This window comes from Pezoporus wallicus, unplaced genomic scaffold (genome assembly GCF_028554395.1).
Source record: "Pezoporus wallicus isolate ANWC-B61680 ecotype Strahan unplaced genomic scaffold, APGP_CSIRO_Pwel_v1 contig_1583, whole genome shotgun sequence".
Taxonomy (NCBI): domain Eukaryota; kingdom Metazoa; phylum Chordata; class Aves; order Psittaciformes; family Psittacidae; genus Pezoporus; species Pezoporus wallicus.
The window spans coordinates 1,130,035-1,154,062 of NW_026637266.1; the positions used below are offsets into that span (position 1 = coordinate 1,130,035).

A 24,028-nucleotide genomic window follows, 5' to 3' on the forward strand; every position below is an offset into this window, starting at 1 on the left:
AATACACCCTCACTACATTCACCAGCTGGCATCTTGCAAGCTTGCTGAGCTGGGTCATGTTCTCTGGCTACCATATTTAATGGCCTCTGGTAGATCCCCGAGAAAAGAAGGGAACAGAAACGGCAAGAGCTAAGAGAGCATAAGGTGGTTAGTCAGCTGCCAGAAACAGTGTTCCAGTGGTGCCAGATCTGCCAAGTCTGCAGTTATTAAAACATAAACACAGCTTCTCCTATCAACCCCTTGCAATTTCATTAAGCACTGCTTTCTCAGGAAGGAAAGGAGGAACACTCTCTGGAAGGAGCGCCACCTAAATACATGTCTTCTCCAGGATGTTTTATTCAGCTCCCATCCACACATACACGTCCCTGACAAACTGACAAGCACATTGACAAGCAGAGCTGGCCTCTGTGTTCTGAAATGAGTGGCTGGATGGTGAAAGGAAGTCCCCCACCATCCATCTGTGGCCTCCCTAATGGATCCTGCCACATGGCACTGACACATCAAAGACTGAGAGATTTTAAAGCACAAGTTTCCATCCCTTCTGTTCCCCAGTTCCTGCTGCTGGTGGTGGTCCCACTCTGCCACACAAAGCCCATTTCCTCCTCCTCACAGTATGGGTGAACGCGTTGTGGCTACTGCTGCAACTGATGCTGACTTGCACAGGCAAAATCTTCATACAGTATCAATTGTAAATCACCATCTGTGAGAGGTCCGGGACCAGGCCCACTCTCTGTAAGACCTGAAATGCTCTTTTGCTCCCCTGGCCTAAGCAATGTTCTACAAAGATAACCAGGGACCTGAGTATTAAATATGTAGGATGCTGCTGCCATCGTTAGCAGCTTCAGCTTTGCTTTTGGAAAGTAGCGGGAGCTCAGAGAGCTTTGATGTGTGCTCCTGGCCTTATTTACTGGTTTGAAAGTTCATTGTACTGCATCTTCTCTGTTTTCGATCTATAATTATTATTTCAGTTAATTATTGAGTCTTTTTAAGTGCAAATTATGGACACCAGGATTTTTCTAATTCATGAAAGAAAATATGTATGAACTAGATTTTAGGGTACATTAAAAATCGGAGTGTATTTCAGATGACAAGTACACTTCAGAGCAATTAGAGTATTTAATATGAACTTTCTAGGCCCAGGACCCTGAAGGGAATAAGAAAGCCAATTAAATTAGATTAAATAATCATGCCTAAATATAAAAGTGTAACACAATCCAATTGTTAAATAACAAAACTATTAAATTATGATGGAATAGTTTTGTTTAGATGTTGTCAGTGCAACAGGTAACTATTTTATTATTGAACAACAGTATTGATACTTTTTGAACCTACCTAATTTGGGCTCTAAACTCAACTGATGTAAATTTAGGAGCTGTCACTTAAATTCCAGCAGATTGCTTCTGCTGATGCACTGGCCTAGTTTTTTAATCATTTTCAGTTTATTTCATAAGAGGAACAGGACCATCAGGCAGACAGCTAGCCAGAACATCTAGAAATGTTAGTTTTATGACAGCTGGTTTAATGCTGTCTAATGTGGGAAGAAGATTTTAAGCAGGAGCTCACTAAGTCCATTTTGTACAGATTAGTGCTAGTCAAGTGATTCTCTCATGTTCTCTGCTACTCCTGCCTCTTCACAGGACCAAATTTTCTCTTTTGGGAGCATTTATTTTCCATGCCCAACATGTTTCATTAACTCTTTCTACAATTTTTTCTTTCCTTGAAAACAATAAAGGGGACAGATCAGCAAATGCACAACCTGTTGACTGGGAAAACTAACAGTGGCATCCTATAAACCCCATATTTTCCCTTCTAGGATGGTAGTGGAATCACAGGGCCTAAGGATGTGGGCTTTTTTCCTTGAGAAAACTGAAGGTTGGTTTCCAGGGTGTATTTACTTACTGGCAGTGTAAAACTGGACCCTGTTTTCCACCAGAGATCGTTAGGAAGATAATAATCTCTGATGGCAGATTAGTAATATGGTGCATTTTGCACCAGCCAACAAGTTGTGACTGCATTCTGTTCACTGCATCAAAAGAACACTTTGTTCCCAATTTAAGACCAGTTCTTGGTATGTTGACCATCCTTGCTTTCTCTTCTGCATGGCTCTCTCCTTACCTCTCTTTTTGCTGAAAGTCCCCTATCTATGTGCACAACCATTCACTTGGTCCCATGGTAGGTTCCAGCAGCATAAGAGCAAGAGTGCTTAAATGAGTAAAGCTCTATGAGCTCAGCAGGACTCCAAGAAAGTATCCCCCTTTCCTTCTCTCACCCTCCTGTCCCACACCCAGGGATCTCCCAGGCCCACACCATAAGCTTAAATTGAAAAATGAGAGGTTGCTTTCACTTATATTCACTTGATATTGCACCAGCCTAGACTGGCGAATTCTAAGAGGCATGGGATGGAAAGTAAGCCTGTGTGCAAGCATATATAGGGTACTGCAGAGAGGTAAAAAAAAGGTGATAGCTGGGGGACATGCTGCTCCTGTTAAGCCATAGCCACAATACTATTTCTATGAATGGTGGATGTATATGTGCTTTAGAAATGTCTCATTGAAATCAGAATCCAACCTCAAGTGCTGCATTGGTACGACCAGCAGGATTAGGTCTGTAAATGAGGAAGGAAGTGAGAAACAGAAAAGTACTAGTAACAACTGGAAAGAACAGAAAGAAGAGGAGGTCCTGCAGTCCATTTTCTCTCCAGAGCTATTTTTTTCTTAAAAATCCCATTGCCTTTCCTCCTTAACTATGTGGCATGTGTCACAATCTGATTATACTCATTTATATCAACATAACCCTTCCACAACCCAGGTCTGTGCAAATTACATTAGAAGAAACTGTAGTTCATTTCCATTTCAGTAGAGCTTGTTAAACAAGCAAAATTATTTTGTAGCAAAGGGAAAAACAATTTAGTGGAATGCACTCCTAGTATAGGAAGTACATAACATCGTATTTGGGTCGAAACTTTTTCTGTCAGAAATGTCATAACCCCGTAAGAAAGAGAATTAAAATCCCGTTATTTTAATTTACATCTAGCCATGAGATAAGTAAAGTTATCATTGAAATTCTAATTAAATAGGATGATTGACTAAGGTAGGACATCAAAGAAGAGAAGTGAATATGATAAGTCAAAGTCTTATTAATTAGTCTGCGTGGAAGAAATTCCTGGGACGTCAAGCTGAGGCTGCTGCAAGGAGAAAAAAAGCAGACAAGAAAATGTGTGTTTCTTTGAAGTTAGGAACTGAGATAGTGATGGAGGTAATTGTGTCTGACTGGATCCAGTAATGAAGAGCTGTAAATCAGACCTAGGAATCGGAGGAAAGATTCTAGTAACGAATGTGGCTGCCCCCCTGCTGCGAAGAAACAGAATGCAGAGCTGACTAATTGACCCAGTCTATCTCCCAGTAGCTCTCTGTTATTATTTATTAATTTTTAATTTCTGAATTATTTACGTTCTGGGAAATTATTTTTGACAGCCTGTTAGGCGTGCCAAAGTTAATGGAGGATGAAAGGACCGGTACTAGAATTAGCAGGGATGTAGTCACAGGCTACTGAATTTAATGATTTTGGAAGGGAAAATTGATTTCACACAGCGTGTCACTTTATACTACTTTAGGGATACACCAGCTATTTGATTAATTGAGGAATAACCAACTCAAAGTATATTTGAAGTGTAAATGAATCACAGTGCTCAGCTGTTTATTTTTCCCCTTTTCTGATGAGAACACTGAGTTTGCTTAAAGTTGCTGATTAAAACCAATACAGGTAGGCTCCATACTCACACCTGCTTACTTGCTCCTGCCTTGGAGAAAAAAATAATAAACTTCACCATCTGGAGGAGACATGCAATTCTCCATCTCACTTGGGACGGAGTTCGTCCTTTCCACACAACGCCTAATTAAACAGGCTTTGTGCGTACTCCCCCTTCCTCTGCTGAAAGTGTTTTTAGACAGAGAAGGATACTGAGCTTGCGGGCAGCTCATGCAGCCAAATGTGAATTCTGCACAGTGGTGGCTCCTGGCTGCTTTTCCTCCACTCCCTAAGATGAAGCATGGGTCCCTAGCCTACGACATCTCCCAAGTCACTTCTCCTGGTACAGTGGTGTTATATTGGTCTACACATCTAGAGGTGCGGAGCAATGAGAAAATAAAGGGGCTCTGCAAAGCTCTTCCAGGCTGTGAAAGTTGTACTTCATCCTCAGTGTCAAATGTAAGCTGAATCCTGTCTGCTGCTCACGTCTAAGCCTTCTAGCCATCAAGGGCATGGAGGAAATCTTTTCCCAGCAATGAGTGTAATGCTGCATGCAGCTCACATCTCCAGAATGATTCACACTGGAAATGTCTCCAGAGCTGCTCGGGATCATCACTTGCTCCTTCCTCCGACAGCAGCTGCCTGAGGCAAAGTGTATGGCTGCATTTCATCTGCCATACAGGGAGGATGTGCCTCCCAGCATCCTGCACCTAGGATCAAAGGGACAAAGCACCCTTGCTGACAGGGCTTCCTATGGCAGAATTGGGTAAATCATTTAATTAAGGGCAGTGTAATCAGCCACGTGGGCACTGGTGGTAGTTACCATGATTTTGGATTAGGATGGCACAGTGTGACGTCCAAAAGGTCAATCATGCATCAGGTGCTTTAAAAAAAAAAAAAAAGTGTTCATGATTTAAAGACACATTAAAAGGTATAGGGAGGTTTTGCTGCTTAGGTTCTCTAAGGGGTTTATACTTCAGTTAAACATCTTGCTAGGTTATTTTCCTGAGCACTTCAGGAGTGCTAGGAACATTTCTTTGTGATGTTTTACTGACAGGAACATGCAAAGTTAGCCTGTTCTTTTCTGTTGCTTTTTGGATTTACCAGAGGCAATTAGCTATGCAAGAAGGATCAGCTACAACAGGGTGTTAAAAGAGATGTGTGACCTGTGGCCTCTGCTCCAGGGATTGCTACTTTATCACTTTTTTTAATCATGTGCAGACTGGACTGGCTCCTAGAACAAAAAGCTTGATTCTGTGATTGTCACTAAAACTTTCTAAAGAAAAAATACTGTACATGATGTTGAGAAAAAAACCACAAATTATGATTCACAAGATTGCACTTTTTGTTTGTAATAAAATTGCATTACTGAAACTACACTCACAGCCATGCAACTCTGAAGAGTTCAATTCACTGGTGGCAGAATTGAGTGCCCCAAATTTCACAGAAAATGTCCTATATATTTAGATGATGGCTTAAGAAACAGTGAGTCATATCTTCAGATGTCACAGAACAATTAGGCAACTTATGCTACTTGAAGATCTGCCTTACAGTTTTAAAATGGTCAGTGGATAACCAAATACATTCTATATGTATATGTAGAAATTAACCCTAAAATATTTACATTCAATAAATGCAGCTAAGTAGTTGGATGAAGATGATTTAGTGTGCTCTGCTGTTCTATCCTGGAATGAATCCATCACAGATCTGGCTTCTCCCTATTTCAATATTAAAACAAAAGGGATATGCTTGCAGTGCAGCACCCTGGGAATTCAGCTCAGAAGTCCAATTAACAACAACTAATTCCCTATACTGCCTATTTACCCCTAAGAGTTGGCTAGATATAATAAGTCATGCATTTTACATTTAAGCTTTTAATGCCCAGAGGATAACAAAAATCTATCCTGATCACTTTTTATTTTCATCATGTGAAGACAGAAGAAATCATCCCTCCTTCCCCCTTCAGTTAAGTGTACCCATATCTTGGCACTAAGTCTATGAAAGGAGATGTGCCCTGCCTTCTACCTACCCTACTTAGAATCATAGAATCATAGGATAGTTAGGGCTGGAAAGGACCTTAAGATCATCTAGTTACAACCCCCCTGCCATGGGCAGGGACACCTTACACTAAACCATGCCACCCAAGGCTTTGTCTAACCTGGCCTTGAACACCACCAGGGACGGAGCATTCACAACCTCCCTGGGCAACCCATTCCAGTGCCTCATCACCCTAACAGGAAAGAATTTCCTCCTTATATCCAATCTAAATTTCCCCTGTTGAAGTTTTGACCCGTTACCCCTTGTCCTATCACTACAGTCCCTAATGAAGAGTCCCTCCCCAGCATCTCTATAGCCCCCCTTCAGATACTGGAAGGCTGCTATGAGGTCTCCACGCAGCCTTCTCTTCTCCAGGCTGAACAGCCCCAACTTTCTCAGCCTGTCTTCATACAGGAGGTGCTCCAGTCCCCTGATCATCCTCATGGCCCTTCTCTGGACTTGTTCCAACAGTTCCATGTCCTTTTTATGTTGAGGACACCAGAACTGCACACAATACTCCAGGTGAGGTCTCACAAGAACAGAGTAGAGGGGCAGGATCACCTCCTTTGACCTGCTGGTCACACTCCTTTTGATGTAGCCCAGGATACGGTTGGCTTTCTGGACTGCAAGCGCACACTGAAGCCGGCTCATGTTCATTTTCTCATCAACCAACACCCCCAAGTCCTTCTCCACAGGGCTGCTCTGAATCTCTTCTCTGCCCAACCTGTAGCTGTGCCTGGGATTGCTCCGACCCAGGTGTAGGACCTTGCACTTGGCATGGTTAAACCTCATGAGGTTGGCATCAGCCCACCTCACAAGCGTGTCGAGGTCCCTCTGGATGGCATTCCTTCCCTCCAGCGTATCAGCTGAACCACACAGCTTGGTGTCATCAGCAAACTAAAACTTCTGTTTTAAGTACATCTTAAAACAATGTAGAATTATTCACCTTCAAATGATGGTTTACTGCTCATGCACTGGACCAAGCTTACTACCCTTTAGACTGTCACGCTGTACTGTATGCAGTATACACTCCCCTCACACTGGTGATAGCTCACTACAGGAGGAATCGAGGTAGTGCCCTGCTATGAGCATATTTTAAAAGTTAGAACTGCAACATAGTGTGTTTATTACCATGCTATAACATGCTAAAGATTAGGCAAATACTTTCAACAACTAGAATGATCTTCTGCAGCTCAACAACAGAATGATCTTCTGCAGCTGCCAACAAAATATTTTTGCAACACTGTACTTTGCTGTGCATGGCAAAAACCCCAGAAGGTGTTATCTTTTCTCAAAGCTGTGATGAACTTGGCTTATGCTCAGGATCAGACTGGCTGTTCCTTATGGGGGTTTCTGAGTTGCATATTTGCAGATTCAAGGCCAAATTTCCAGAGGGGCTCACAGCCAGCTTTCCAAATGCTCAGCTGCCAAGCTGTGAGCCAGGCCCAGGAATCAGGACAACTGAATGGGAACTGAGCTGTTACGAACATCCCAGACTAATTGGCTGATTCCTCTCTTAGCAGCTCTGTTTGGGACAGAAGTTGAGGCAGCTGAATGCAGTATTTCTGACATACTCAGATACGATTTTTAGTACCTGTTTTCTGTACAGAGCTGGCAGCTGCAAGAAGGGGCCTCCTCCAAACTTTTGAAGAAAAGTGTTGGCTGCATCTTGTTCTTGAGCAGAGTTTTAGATTGTTCTGCACCCTCCTCCCTGTGGGCAGCAAAAGGAGCAAAAGTCTGACACCCTGGTCCTGAAACAGGGCACTATGGAAACAACATGAATCCTGAAACAGGGCTCTGTGGAGAGGAATACAATACCCACATTTGTGTAACACCCCATGGTCTAACTTCCTGGTTGCTGGGAAGCAAAGGAGGATGGCAGCAGTAATGATTCTTTCCCTTCTAAAGCCTCTAGATTTTAAGTGCTTTGAGGAGATGGAAGGCAAGCATTAAATTTTGATTAAAGGGACACTGCCAACTCACATTAAGCTTAGAATTTAGTGGCTTGTAACAGGCAGGTGTAGGTCGATTGGAGCTTGCATATTGGGTGTAAATATTTCTTTGCCACAGGGTGAAGACAAGCATCTTATCTTGAAGCCAAGAACAGAAGACATCAAAACTTAACTTGATTAGAAACAAAAATAATATGGTCCACTCTAGTTTTGCTGCTGAGGGAGAAAGAGTGCAGATGGGAGATACGTAGCTTCCTAGATGTGTAACAGCTCACCAGTTAAGTTTGGTGTGTGAGAAGCTCATTTGTTTGTCTGTTGTTTAATGTGTTTTTTAACAGTGATAAAAAGCCACACTAAAGTCCTATTTTAAAGAACTGGCTAGGGACTAGAGTGAAAGGAGAGGTTACTGCAGGTAAGCTGGTGCAGGGACTAAGCTGCACCTAGTAAATGCCTTTGCATCTGCTTTTCTTTATGGTGAATACATAATGAAGGTGAAGCCATCTTGTGTTTAATATATGGTCTATTGCAGCTGATGAGCGAGTGGCTTATTAGTTTCAACAATCAGAGGTACTTCCTGCAACTCATTTTGCCTCTGACAGGAGGCAGATCCAAACCAAATTTTCCAAGGAGAGAGCCAAAAAGACAGCACCTCACTGTAGCTTCAACACACACTAACCCTATAGAAAGAATATTACCCAGAACTTCTCATTCTAAGAGAAACAATGGCAATATCAATCCAGATTCTCACCTGATAAAAACCAGCTCCATGAAAAGAGCTATGCTGATTTATAATAGCCAAAGCTCTGACCCCATATCCCAAAGTGTTAGCTGCAGCCACAGAAATCTACTGCAGTAAAGGTGTAGCTCAGTTTGGTCTTGCCTCAAGCAAAAGCTGGGTTGCTGCTGCAGATTTATCTGTTGTCTTTGCAATATTTACTCAAACAAGCCTGTCAAGGGAACAGGTTAAAGAAATCAAAGTGAAAGACAACAATGGCTGTGATTTTGTACTTCATAGAGTATGAAAGAGTGAAGCAGACCTCAGATAACCATCCCTGTGGCTTCAGATACACTTTGGGCGCAATAATGCCTCCTCCCAGGGTCCATGCATCAGGTGAGAGGTGCTCCCCAAAGCTGTAGCGTTAAGTATATATGATATGTACGAGGACAGATGAAATAAGGCCATGCTACTGCACTAGAGATGGTATACCGAGTACAGAAGAGCGCCGGAACACAAATTGAAAACTACTTGTTAAACAAGGTTAATTTGTTCTCCTTCCACAGTGTAAAATGGCTTCAAACACTTCTAAACTAGGTCATTTGACTGCTCAAGAAATACATGGTGCTAGGCAGCTGTCTTTAGCAACAAGTTTATTGGAGAGTTTGATTGCATCCCAAAAGCATGCTAGATATTTCTGACCATATCAAAGAAAACTCAACTATATTACCAAGGCACACTAATGAGGTGGTTTGTTTAATTGAAATCCTTTAAGTTTCCATGTAGTACAGCATGAAAAAATCATTATTTTCATTAGATGAGCTACTCGTTAGCTGAAAATCTAAGTTACAAAATATCACAGTGTGAGATAATAAACGCATTGTAAAATGCATTAAATCCAGGTTATTAAAAGGAATTTCTACTTAAAATATATAGCCATGTAATTTGAGCATAATTCCTAGTATTATGAATCAGGTCTGGTCCTTTGAAAAACATAGCCCAACCCAAAGGACCTTATTGTGCTCTCATTGCAATCACTGTCAAAACTCTGAGCTATTATAGCCCAGATAAATGACTTGATTACTCTGTGTCACCATTCTGTAGTAATGGGTCTTGCATATAACAGTTAGAAGTTCTAAGACTCACCTAAAGGTCCCAATTTTGGTCTTGAATTCATCACTGCTCTGTTTGATGCCATCATTAAAAGCAAGTCAGAAAGCAGTTTATAGCTTGTATTTTTAGAGTCAAATGTTTACCTAAAAGTATAAAACTTGGAGAATTCGTGAGCTTTATGAAAGAGCAAACATCTTCCATGTATTTGGTGAGAAGTAGTTTAAGAACCATATTGAGTCCATGATAAATTTGGGTGAAAAAGGAAAAATGGCTGGAAATTACCTCTGGAACAGATCCAGTCCAACCTTTCTGCTCAAAGGAGAGTCAGCTGGAGCACTTTGCTCAGGACTGTGTTGAGCTGGGTTTTGAGAATCTCTGGGGATGGCAACTCTACAACCTCCCTGAGCAACCTGTCCATGTGTTTGACCACTTTCACAGTAAATATCTTATGTTTTAGATTTCCGTTATTTCAGTATTTCCTGCATTTCTGCCTCTGTGTTCTTTACACCACATTGCTCAGTATTTATACAGATTGATAGAATTCCTCCTGAGCTTTCTTAAGGCTAAACAAGCTCAGGGTCCTAATCTGCATACCAAGAGTTGTTCCTGATCACTAGCAATTAAACTCTGATCTGAAATGAGTAGAAAATTGTATTTTGGTTACTGATTCACAGATGAGCCTGGTCCATGTGAAAAAAAAAAAGTTAAAAGGAAAAAAAAAAGGAAAAAAGAGTAATATAAAACTCTGGTGCAACTATTGCTTTATGTAGTTTTACAACAGGGCCAAGTTTTATCCTTATTCACTGCACACACACCTCCCCTCCTCTTTTCTATGTCTGAGATTAATGAGGGTAATTTGTCCTCAATTCTCATATCAGTGGTTCATTCCTAACTTATTGCTACACATACCTCATCTCACTCACACTTTCTCTCTCCTGCCTTGATGAGGGATTAGTTCACCAGCACTTTGAAGGCATACTTACAGCATTACTCTGTCACTAATCTAGCCAGCACAGGTCACCATGGCTGTGCAGAAACAGCCCCAGGTTTTAGCAGCCACATTTTAATTCCTGAGGAGCCCTGGGCATGCATTCAGGTTACCTCCACATGTTGGTAACCAGTGATGTTGACACGTCTTCACAGCTATTGCTCTCCCTGCCAGCTAAAGCCAAGTGAACAACACTGTACAGTGCCACCAAGAGCACATGGACATGGGAGGAGGAGATACAGCAGGACTGCTGAAAGATCCCTTTAGCCAGCAAGCCAGCCAGCAATTCAGGAAGAGTGTATAGATTACAGATGGTGCAATAATTTCACAACTGGCCAAATTTTGAGCCTAAGCAATACTTACATGTAGATGAGCCTATATTAAAGGCTGCCAATGTGACAGCAGAGAAGGCCAATACTGAGGCTTGCCCAGGAATGGCAGGCTGCCCCCATACAGCCACCTGCTGAGATAACTGATGCCAGAAATGCAGTAATCCTGGTAAGGCAGGTGCCTGGGGGGATCAGGTCCTTAGTCAAAAACAAAACAGAAGCCCAGGCCACCTTTATACACCTTGCAAAAACCCCTCTGCTATCAGCTGCAGACTGTGAACTCCAAAGGCTTGAGCGCCAGAGGAGCTGAACCCCATGCTCCTGCCTCTTTCCTCAGTTATGAAAACAGATATTTCTTCCTTAACAGAGGCAAAACTGCACATCTCTGAGTTACCTCTTGCTTCGCTCATTTTGTGTGGGTTTTGTTAAACATTTTTATAAGACTTTCCTTTTTTTCTTTTTTTTTTTTTGGTTCCTACTGGGGCCAGGAGGGATGTGGCTTGTCGATTAGTTATCTCTCTTTAATAGGGCTTTTCTTATCCCATTTAAGTAGAATAAAGAAGCTTCATTTGTTAGCTTAAAAAAAAAAAAAAATCAAGACTTTAATTCTTGATCATTGCTCCCAAGAGAACCCAGTTGGAGTTCTCTCATCATCACTGATCAAGTCTGAACTTTTTTTGTTTGCTATTCAATTTCATTTGCTTTCATCATTTCAGAGCACTAACAGGCTTTCAGCCCTGCTGAAACAGAGGACGAGACTTTAACCATATTGCGGTAAAGTCCCTGTAGCAATGGAAAACTGCTATATAGCATTCAATCATGTGCTGTCCCTTTCATAAAATCTGCATTTACACTGAATTAATGTGCTGACTATTGTAATAATAATAATAATAAATATTCCATGTGTCTCTTTCTCCTTTTATATTATTTGCCTGTTTTAGAGAGACTGTCAGTTAATTTCTCTGATCTCAGGCCAGAGAGAAATTTTATCTCAGACCAGTATAAAAATCCTTCTGATTACTAAACTGCTGTAGATCACCATCTGGATCTACTGCGAAAATGAAAACCAGGGAAAGAAGCTTGCTTATGCTACAGATAAACTTGCTCTGATGTTTTATAAGTGTGTTGTTTTTTGTTTTTTCTTAAGGGATCCCAAGGATGAGTTTACAAAGGAGATTAGCATAGAAAATCTGGAAAGCAGTTTTCCAGTTAAGATACATCCATCCAGGCCCGTTCTCTGATTGCTTGTGCCTGTCATCTCCTAAGACACAGGATGCCAGAGTGGGATTTTTATGAGTAAAATCTTTCCTGGATTTGCTCTGTGACTGCTCCTTGAGAATGACTGTTACCCAAACTCTTAGTCCTTGCACAGGGAGAAAACCGATCAAATAAAAGCCACTGCTGGACCATTCCCAGTAAGAGTAATGCAAAGCCTATCTCCCAGCTACCATTTTTGTTCTTCAGGGTATGGGGAAAAAAAACAGTTTTCAGAGAGGGTCTGGGTAAGGCAGTGAGACCCTGAAGTAGTCTATCTGCTCAGCTTCTGCTGCTTTCCAGCTTAGTTTCTGTGCTCATGGTACTCATCTGTACTTCTCCTTTTCTCCTGTTTCATGGCTCACATACCTGAAGGAAGTCATCAGCATCAGTTTTGAGAGCATTAAAGTTGTTCACCTGGCAGAAACAATACAAAATACATGTTCCTTCAAACACAGCTTGCAGAGAGAAGGAGGCTTTCTGCTGAAGACTCAAAGGCAGGAGGTAGCCCTTTGCCAATGAGAAAACCAGCCCACTGCTCCTTCTAGTGAGGAGCTGTACATGGCTCCACCTTGGTCCGATACCACCCAAATGCCCCAGATTTTCAGTGCTTGAGGTTTGCAGACAGCTTGTGGTTTCTCCTTGGAGGGCTGGACTGTGGGAAGAGAGCTCTCTGCACCTTGCCAGTGCATGGGAACAGCTGCGATTTGAAACACAGAAACACTGTTTTACCCCAAGCGGTTTCCAATTAATGTGCAGATGGAAACCACATAGATGGTCTGTGGGAGAGAATACTTGCTTGGCAGAGAATGGGTTATTGCTTTTATGAAATGCCATAAAAGCTCTAGTAGTAGAATGCCTTGGCTTTTAAGATTCCAGCTCCCCATTCAGGGAGCTCAGATCTGTACTGAAGGACTGATGTTGCTGGAATGTAAACCTGTGAACTGGGATGCAGAAGATAATCAGGAGAACACAGGTTTTGTAAAAATTATACCATTCTGTATACAAGGGTGGGAAAAGTAAATTTTGAAGGGGGGACCCCGTCACAGTTTAGCTGTTGGGGGCAGGAAAGAACAGAAATATCAGTGGGGACCAGCAAAATAGTGGGTACATGAGGAAAAGCCTAGAAAAGTGCACCTTCTCTCACTCTTGGAATCAGCATAGAGTAGATGGCATTTTCTTGACAATTCATTTTCAAATCCTCACAGCTTTATACAGAACTGTCATTTTTCAGCTTTAAACACCACAATGAAGATGATGTTACAGTGGGATGCTCCCTTCAAAAACTCTTACATCCTGCAGTTTACCAGTGTAAACACCCTGCCATCCCTTACATAGCTGAAAGTGCTGCACACCTACGAATATGAAAATCTTTATTTTGAAAGGACTAGAGGACACTGGTGAATCCTGGTTTTAAGCACCTCAGATTTAAACATTTTAGACTTTATTTTTTCCTCAGATTTCCCTGTCTGTAAAACAAAACCAAATTCAATCTTTGCTTGTCCACTGTGATTTTTGAGATAATTACCTGTACATAATTACTTTGTAAACAATTACTTGTACAGCTTTCAGAGATCTTCAGATGGTAAGTGATAGAAAAAATACAGGACATTATAATCTTTTCTATTTTCTTTCTCTTACCAGTATTATAACTTATTCTATTCCCGTTTTTCCACAAATATTGCCAAAAAAAATGATGATAATGCCAAACAATCACATCACCAGAAAGTTTTAAAGTCAAGAGGTAAATTTTCTTCAGAGTTCTTTTTTTTATTAGCTAAATGCATTGTCATTCTAGTTTCCAAGCACGAGTAGTACAGATAATTGCTCTTTTATCTACTTATATTAGAGCTCATTAGGTCAGGGTGAAAATAAAGAGCCTTTACCATACTGTATGTGGAACGCACTGTATGTGGAATCTACACAGTAGCTCCCACCTACTCTCATCATGTCCCAGGTAGATTTTTTTGGGTTATCACAACAGGTCAGTTATTACTCGGGTTATTAATATAACCCTAAGCATATCCAGGAGATTGGATGGTTAATCCATGACTAATTTGCTTTGATGTATGCAAATAATGCACACATTAAATATGCCAAAAAGCACAATGATAAGCTTTGCAATGATAAGCATTGCAAATGAAAATGCGTTCTGAACTGTGCATATAGGGTAAAAAAAGTTATGATTTTCATGGGGATAAAACGCTAAACTGAATTTTACTGCGTTGTGCATCACCGCATAGATTTTCTTCTGCAGAGGGACCCATGCTCAATAGAGGGCAGTAGAGGATGAAAATGTGACTGTTATCTATTCACTTTGTTGTGTTCAGATAAACTCTGCGAAATTCTTTTAACTGGCTTTAAAATGGACTCTTTTATTTTGAAAAAGGAGGAAGTAAGAGTGTTGGCCATCTGGGAGACACACTGCAAACACCCAGATGTTAGCATCCTTCTGTACCATTTACTCCATCAACACCACAAGTTGTGCTGGGTGGGTGGCAGAGTGAAAGCATGGGAAGAAGGGATGCTTGTTTTTTTCTGGAAGGGGAAAGTCACTCGTCCCGTGCCTTCACAAGGGAAATATCCTGGCATTGCTTTGTGACCGCAGCCTATTAGCTCACAGCGGCCATAGGAATCAGCACTCAATTTCTTCAGTGAAAACAAATGAAAAGGTAGAAACTTCCCCATGCACGTGTTGGTATAATTATTCTGCCAGAAACAGCAGCACAGTCCAGCTTACAACTGGTAAACTCTGCTGGCTTCAGCTCCAGCTGCAGAAGTCAAGTATCCCAGCTGGGCGCTGGGGGGAAATGACACTGCCCCTTGTGAGCAAGAGGCAGCTTTAGCAGTAGTAGCCTTTGGCCTTGGCAAGGTGGCTGCTGTGCTCAGGGCAGGGGGAGTAAGCTGCAGCGGTGGGGCAGGGAGAGGAAGCCAAAGCCTGACTGGGATGTCAAGGAGCTGGGGAACAGCCAAGGTGGAAGGCGGAAAAGGCCAAGGTGGAGTAAAAGCAGGGCAAATCTTTAAGCTGTCTGAACGTACTGAAGTCTAGACCTAAATACCATGCTGGAGACCCTGCCTTTTGTTGAATTTGCAGGCACCTCTGTGGGGTGGCCTTGGCACAAGTTAGGTTCTCTGAGGCTTGCATATATGCTTGGTTGCTTTATGACACATGTCCCAAGAGCAGAATTTGGTTACAAGTGTTAAAAATAGCATGATCCTTTCCACAACAATCACTGGGCAAAGCAATGATGGGATGTAAACGCACTTGTAACTTGTAATACAAGCCTTTTTGTACCTGCCAAGCATGGATATGTTTGGCATTTCAGTGTCCTTTTCTCCATCTTCCAGCTAGCTCCCACAGCATCATTCTCTGCTTTGCCAGGGGCCTTCCTATCACTGCTGTCTCAAATCTGCTGCTTCTCTTAGTTTTGCGACATGCAGCTCCAATGCTGATGCCCACATTACACTCTGTACTATCACCATGCCTGATGTCAACACCATGCCATGCCTGATCTATCATCCCTGACTGTGCTATCTTTGGTTAGATCCGCAGCACTCACAGTGAGCTATCATGAAAGGCTGAGGTCTTTTTAATCAGCTATAGTAACTAAAGCTTACAAGAGTTCAGGTAAGTCCTTACATGTTGTAGCTTTCTGCTTCTTCTTGCTCCCATGCAGAACAGCAGACAGCACCTGAGGTAGCCCACAGTACTACATCAGTACAGGCTGTGTATTCAAGTTTGTCTTCCTCAGTAGAGAATGAAAAATGGAGAAAGTCTACTCCAGCTGACAACAAAAAGCAAGTCTGGTTAAAGAGAAGGACAGGGAGGAAGAGCCTTGTGAATTTGGACAGGGGAATTCAAGGTATTTGAGATGTCAAGGGGAAGGTCTTTTTGGGCCAGAACATGTTATGCAGATGTCACAAATGTTGGATCGGAACTCAATTTAGAGACAGATTAGGAAAGGTCCTTGGAAGACAGATAAGAAGAAGAGGGAAAGAGTTGCTTCAAAAGGACACAAGGAAGTGTCCTTCATTGGACACTGATTCAAAATGTCCATATAGAAGAGTTTTCAGTGGGAACCTCCAGCAGCATAAGGTGGGGTAGAATAAGAGTGAGTCCTAATTTCCTAAATCTCTCACAGCAGTCAGCACAGCTGGGAACCTTTCCATAAAAAAAACAAACAAGCAAATAAACAGAAAAGCAGAGCCACCAGTCAGGGATTTTTTTTTGATGGGTATTTGCCTGCATCAGCCAGAATTCTTCTGGTTCTTCTTTTCCATAATGTCCTATATATGAAGCTTACTTGGGCTTCACTTAAAAAAAAAAATCACAATCTTTCCCTGAATAGCTCACTCACTCTTCTCTAAATGCCAATATCTAGATGGCCAGAAGGTTCACTAGGGAGAGAAGCAAGACATTGCTGTCTCCTCACTCCCTGGTGACTGAGCTCCTCTGCCTTATAGCTACCCTGCTGCAACAGCTCTGTTCAAAGCTGAAAAACTCCCACTGGTGATGCGAGTACGCTTGGGTCCCAGCAATGAGAGCTGCTTGCTGCAGATGTATTAGTGCAGCCAGCTCAATAGCACATTTTCCCTGGAGGTGGTAAGACTGGTTGGGACAGTAAATAATTAGCTTTTCTGCCTTTGGCTATAGAAATGATTATGAATTTTTAAGCAATGATAGTGATTGAAGCCATTTCTGTTTGCTTTCTTTTAGTTGTGTTGCAAAGTTTAGCTTCAAGAAGAAAAATTCCCTCAGAGGAGGTTGACAGACAGGTGGAAAAATACGAAGATGCCAAGAGATCAGAGGTAAGTCAATGAGCATTAAAAACTGGGGGAGAAGGTCTCAGTAAAGGGGGGTGACTTTCATAACAAAGGAATTATCTTTCTTGTTCAGCCCTTCCTTTATCTGATAACAGGCTATTGCCCGAGAAAGTTGACTCCTGGGCAGTTAATTTCAAGCAGAAGTTGAACATGAAAGTTAATTTTTTGGCAGAAGTTACTTTCTCTTTTATTTATTTATTTTTGCGAATTTATCCTATTTTTTTCTTCTTTTTTTTTTTTTTTCTTTTTTTTTTTTCATTAACAGGATGCTGAAAGATACTGTGGAAAGAAGTTGTCTCTATTAAGACACAGATAGGATTTTATCTCAGAAGTATACCACCTCCCCCATGGCCTGCTCAAGACTGCCTGGTTATGTTTCCTCTCTTGACAGCAGTCCTGCCTCCAGGACCCCTGTCCTCTCTGGCAGAATGGCAATAAGGGGTCCCTAATGCCACGTTACAAAGTTGGCTCTTGATCAACCTACGTGGCACAGCAATGAACCTGGAGGTGCTTCAGGTTTTGCACACAATGCCTCTTACTTATTAACTTTATGTCTTGCTTGTCAACTGAAATCAATATTGATAATAATAAACACATTAGAAATTAATTATAAATGAATTGTCATTGCCTGGAAAATGATTCTAAGGTAAAACATGGAAGGATTTTTCTGAAAGTTCCTTGTTTACCTCCTCTCTGAACCTTGCAATTTTCTAGTGGTTTTAAAATCTTTACTAAAAGATTCGTTTTTTTCAGCTGCTCCTCCACTTTGTTCTTGATGTACCATTTGGCTGGGCCAGAAAGCAGCTTTATGCAGCTTGAATGTAATCTCACTGCTACATAGGTACAGCAAATAACAGACTCCTGCTGCAGTTGCAAACAGGACTGCAAATCAGACTATGCAATAACAGCAGCTGGTGCGCACTGAGGAGCCCGATACCATCGCATCAGATGAATGTGCATTGAAAACCTCCTCAAGGTGGCAGTGAGGGCCCAGAACAATTGGCCTAAGGTGTGATGACTCCTAAAATACGCAACTGTATTATCCCACCATAGTACTATGAGCCGTTTTCCATGCTGGGAAGACTAGAATTGGTTGTGATTGCAGACTGGAGATGTTTTTCAAACCAGTGGGAGAAGCTGAATGAAACTCCTCCAAGTCCTGCAAGAGGGAGACCAAAACATATTTCCCAAAAGGATTTTTTGCCTCATGGTGGAAAGTTAGGAGGCTGAACAAAGGAAGGAATGGGAGCTTCTGCTAAACAGAGTAGCTCTATGACTTTAAAATGCTGCAAATTACTGCATCAGTGTACAGCTGCCACAAAAAAAGACAATTTCTGACTGTTGAAGTGGCATCAGTGTGAGTGGAGTGATCAGTTAGAAAATGCAACTGCTTGTTTACCCAACCAAAACCATTTTTCTTTAAAGTCTTCCTTCATAAATTTACAATGTTAGCCTTGTCCCACACCTTGCCATGAGCCAGGATCAGGTTAAGTCAGCTCCCTGTACAGTATTGGTCTAACCTGTTCTCAAATGTTCTAGTGAAACATCCAGAGGAAACCTAATTTCCAAAGTATATATTAAAATTTCTTTGCTGCAAAATATGTTGATTTATTTTTGTTCTTCTCACAGTGGCCATGGAGAACAAATGATAGCTGTTCTCTTTAAAGCAATTGTTTACATATTGGAAAACTCATGTGTTTTACCCCATAGTCTTTTTCCTCTAGACTAAACAAACTCAGTTTCTTCAACATTTCCTCATCGCTCGTGTTTTATAAACCTTTTATCATTCCTGTTGCTTTCTTCTGGACAGTCTCCAATTCATCTACATCCTCAATTCTGCTTTGGCCACAGCTGACAATCTGTCACCAAGAAATATGCCACACTTCTGACTGAGACGTTAGAGATCTGTTTCCAGATTCAGCATTTTTTCATGGTAAGTGTAAGCATTTTAGCTTCTGTTAGTACCACTAAATATATATAAAATAAGACAAACAAAACAAAACAAAGCCTCTCCTTCTTGAAGGTGATATGTCAGTTTTGCACTCCAGCAGCTGTTCTCTTTATAAAATGCTTACATGTGTTACTTCACACTTTCTCCACCTAGTAGCATGGCTACTGAGGCAGCCAGGAATCTTGCAGTTAGCAGCCCTTGTGGAAGAGCCTCTTACAAGGCAGTGCAATTAAAGTCAACATTCAAAGCATTTCAAATAATCAAAAGACTAACCAGGCCCCAAATAGAGGCAGAATCAAAGAGCCTGGTGTGGAAAGAAACCCAGTGACCCTGAAGGCATGAGCAACCAACCCAAAGAGATTAGATGCCAACTGGGGAAAATGGGGGAGGAACTAATGGCATCAACAGTGGAACAACAAACAAATTCAGGATACTTCAAAAAGTGAATAACTGGGCTACCAAACTACATATGTTTTGTAAGTATTTGGGATAAGGAGAAATCTGTGTGGTAAGAGTGCCCAGGCTTGGTTTAATTGCCCACATTGGAAGTCATTTGGTGTTTCCTCCTTGGTATCAGTTGCAGCTACCATCAAACACTTGTGTAGTTTTGAAAGGTTCCATACTCACAGTCAAAACAGAAACAATCTCTTGGCTTGTGCACTCAAAAGCTCATCTATTTTATTCATCTGTATCAGATTAATCTGTACGCAACACATCAATATCCTTAAGCCATGATAATTGCTGTCATGAAGCTTGAAACTTTTGCTTATAGGTTGTTTACTCAAAAGGTGTACTCAACTCAAGGGCAGTCTCATTTCCAAAGACTTCTGCTCCTTCTCTGGCCTGACTGAAATTGCACAAAATACTCAGCAAAATATAGAGTCAGCAGCTCATCTCTGGTTAGAGCTCTTTATCAGGAAACTTCCTGGACTGCAACTTTGGACAAATTCAGGGATCCCTCCTGCCTGTTCGCTAAGATAAGCAGCAGCTTTATCACCCATACACTGGCTCTAAGAATTTTAGGAGAGAAGCAGAAACTCCACGTTGTCTGCATCATGGAGTCTTTTTAAATGATAGAACATGGAGCAACTCATCCTAAGGCTGAGACCAGAAAAAAAACAATTTGGTGCAATTAATTTAGCAAGCTTTCAGCCTGATGTTTGTTTAACCAATGTGGATGACAGCAAAATACCCCCACAGCCCCTTTTAAACACCTCAGCTAAGAAAATAAGCTTGAGTGTGCTAAAGAGCATGTTGATATCCCAGGGGACCAGAGAAAGTGCAACAACAGAGCGCCTTATACAGAAGGGGGAGTGTTAAGCTATTTAAACCAAACATTTCTTTCCCTTTCCTTTGGGATAAAACTATTTCCCATAGAAACTAAGGCTGTGCCCCTACATGTGTAGCCCGGGGAGGGATGCTTTGATGTGAAAGAGAATCCTGGTAAAGTACCGGATGCAGAAGCCAGTGTGGAAATAGGAGGGACTTCCAGAAGCAGGAAAGAGCATTGTCCCAGAGGGGCTTCTATCGCTCCCCCCCAGGTCGTCACTCAGACTGTCTGGCTAGTTTCCTCCTGACAGTCACTTTGCTGTAAGGAAAGTCTTGTCTTAGACATGGGGCAAAAGTTTATAATGTTTCCCTTACTTTAGAGAGCTGGTAAAGGGAAAATATGAGATTTTATGGCATAATCTAGCTATTAAAAAGAAAAAGTGAAAATTTCATGAACTATAAACCAAACTCTGCTTTCAAGTGTACCACAGAAAGCTTGGAGAAACCATAATTATTTCAGAAAAGCAGGAGTGCCATAAATTGGTTTTAATTAAGGGAAAAGGGAAGAGTGATTTAGCTCTGTAGGTTTTCAGGAGGAATACAAAGAAATGAATGTGAGAATTACCACAAATTTCTTATGAGTGTGTGCACTCATATGCTGCTGGAGCTATATGGTAGGGTGAAGGGAACCTGCACACAAAGTGCAGATGATTTGCTTTAGGTTATTGGAAGGATAGTCTCAAAGGCATATGGTGTGGAGCTCTGTGTGTAAACCTGGTATTGCAAAACTGAGAGCCCATGGGGACACTGTTCTAGAAAAAAATCTATGGTACTTTTTCTATCCATTCCTTAAAAGACCCAGCATTACTCTCCCCTTTCTTTACCACTCACTCAGATTTGTGCTGGCTGTGGCCCTGAACTCCAAAGTGAGCTTAGGCAGAAAGGACTGCTAGTGCCATCGTGTGACATACAGTCATCCTCCTGCATGCTCATGAGCAGATTCTGGTTGCATGCAAAGTCTGTTCAGCAGCAGAAAAAGACAGTATGAACCATAATAACAACTTATTATTGTACAGTAAGTCCCTCCCCACAATCTAAGTTTTCACCATTATCAAGTTTCTTGTGGGTACTGTTTCTGAAACAGCTGATAGGGAACTGAAGTATCGTTTGATCAGAAGACCTTATCTAGGCAAATTACCCTATGATGGTAGTGGGTGAGTTTTGCTTCCGTAAGTATTGCAGCATGAGGCTTATGGATAATAAACTACATCATCATTTCTTTGTATGTTTTGGCTTGCAGTGACACATCAGTGGGCATTCTGCAACAAAGAGTTTGTCAGCACTCCCACTAGAAAGCTGTGAAGGTTTAACACTGAAACCCAGAGTAAAATCTGACACCTTGTTTTGCACCCAGAACAATGTATTTGTTTAATCACTGAATTTGTTGAGTTATTTCTTTGGTGACTGGGGAGAACTTCCCATAGGTGACCTCCAAGGTTAATGATTCAGGTATATTTATTACTAATATAGCACTTAATATCCAACTCACATAGATGAAGTACACTCCCTATCTTCAACATCTTGTGCTGTCTGCTAAATAGATTACTACTCTACCTGATGTTCTTAAGGATAAACAAAATAGTGGTGTATGGATCTCTAAGCACTGACATCTCTGACTGAAGATACAGGGAGCTGGAGGAGGTCAGCAGCCTTGAAAATCAGCCATGGGATCAGCTAAATCTTCAATGTCACAGCTAAATCTTCAATATCACACCTAATCTGATCGGGACAATTCCCTGGACATCCAGTTGGCAACTCAAAGTCCTTTGAAATAGAACCCACAGCTTCAGGAAGCTCCAAGCCCTCCTGCACAAGGACTGGTTTCCTCTCTCACTTTAATGGGAATAAGAGTATTTTGCTCTTGCACAGGGAGCCCTGAGGTGTGTTTAATTAACGCTCATTATGAACTCTGAGAGGAGCTTGAGACATAAACATTATTATAGCTTCAAAGCCTACGGGATCACTTAGGTTTTATTCAGCTCTCTTATGCCGGCAAAGTTCTTACTAACCTCTGGAAAATCCAAGCAGATGGAACAAAGTTGTCAGAATTTGGCCCATAATGTACCTGTCTCTCACTCCTGGGCTGGACTTCACCCTAATTCATCTGACATTCTTCAGGCCTCATCTATTCATTGACTTGAGCAGCTATTCAGAGGCATTGCTCCCCCGGTAATGGTTCTCATCAAAACACGTGCTCACTACCAAAGAGTCTGGCCTTATTAATAATAACTTTAAGGGGAACAGAGAAAGAGGAGACAAGAAGTAGATTCAGTTTAATAAGATTTTTCTTTCACCCAAGTTTTATGTTATTTTCTTTTATCTTTTTATCAAGGCAACTGTATTCTGTAAAGCCTCAGGGTACAATAAACAACAGAAGGTGATGCAATGGCTGCTCATTATTGCTTGATGGGTGAATCATCCTACTAGCTGTTATCTGCGTTATTGGAACAGATCACTCGAGGGCTGCATTGAACATGGGCCACAAAATGTAGCACTGTTCTAATGTCATGATGTGACACGTCAGTCTCTTTATTTCTAAATGAGATTCCTTTCAATTGCACATAGATAAAATCATGAGGAAGGGTGCCCATGGGATGTATTAAAAATTATACCTGGTCCTTACTTTTATCAAAGCTCAGTTGGTACCGACTGGCCAAATCCTGCAGCCCATGCTCATGCCAGTGAGCCCCTGTTCATGCAAAAAAATCCACTGATTCAGCAGGCTATCTCAAGCAAGCAACTGCTCCCTTTTCAGAATTAGTACTGAGGTTTTTCCTATCCCACCCTGCTGTTTCACACAAAATACCACATCCTACATAGTTTTTATCATATACCAGAGTACTCCTTTTTTTTTTTACTGGGTTTTATGAATGTTGTACTACTGTGACCAAACTGAGAATGTAATGTTTCCACAAGCAATATCTGCTCATTAAAAAAAATTCTATGTAAACATACTCTACCAAAAGCAAAATTCCCTCTTTTCTCTTTCTCACACATGATGCCTACATGAGGACCTCAATAATTAGGATTTTAAAACCTGACCTGCTTAGCAGATGAGGCTGTTTTGTGGGCTTGTACCTGAGGTCCTCTAACCAAATGATACTTTTGATGGACAAGGTCTAACTCTTGGTATTAGCTATACAATTTAGCAGCTGTGATACGCTTTTGCTTTGGATGTTTAATTGTAATGACCTATTGCCTTACATCTGGACTCCATGAAAACACTTCAGTCCTCCAGGAAGCAGGCACATAGGCAGCAAAGAAAATTTGTGACTTTAGGAAGTGCCTCTGCCGAGCTGTCTCTAGTCAGATTCTGCAAACCAGATCTTGTTTACTCCACAGTGTTTTGTGGCATTTTTCCCTTTTGTTTCTTGCAAGTCTATGTGCGCCATTTCCAAAACCAAAGCCTTCGGCATCTAAACTAACAACCGTTAGCTGTCCCCTGGGAGCAGGATGTGGTACTGCATGGCTATAACCAGACCACATGGTGCCTAGAGCAGAAAGAGAGGCTTACACTTCATGCTGAGCTATCTGTATAGAAGGAGAAATTAGGACAGCAAGGGCTGTAATAAAGTTATACTGCTGCCTGTAAACACGACCCACTGTACTGTCCAGTATTCACATAAGGATATATTTCCTCTTTGCACAACGGAAGAGATACAACAGCAAACAGGTCTAACAGCCTTCATTAGGTATGTCACCAATGAAGGAATTTAAGATGACAAACACAGTTGCCTGAACAAAACCAGCCATGTGGCGGTAAGGCAAGATAGGGCCACAGCACTAAGG

At 41.5% G+C, this 24,028-nt stretch overlaps 1 long non-coding RNA gene across 1 annotated transcript in view; it reads right to left on the reverse strand.

Moving 5' to 3' along the window:
- Positions 1–2,679: 2,679 nt before the first annotated feature.
- LOC130596692 (uncharacterized) overlaps positions 2,680–24,028 on the reverse strand; it is a 120,018-nt gene continuing 98,669 nt past the window's right edge. Inside the window, exons 4-5 of the long non-coding RNA XR_008971584.1 lie at positions 7,379–7,495; positions 2,680–5,465 (exon numbers count right to left, since the gene is read on the reverse strand). This is a non-coding gene — a long non-coding RNA (uncharacterized LOC130596692). The remainder of the gene's footprint in view (positions 5,466–7,378; positions 7,496–24,028) is intronic.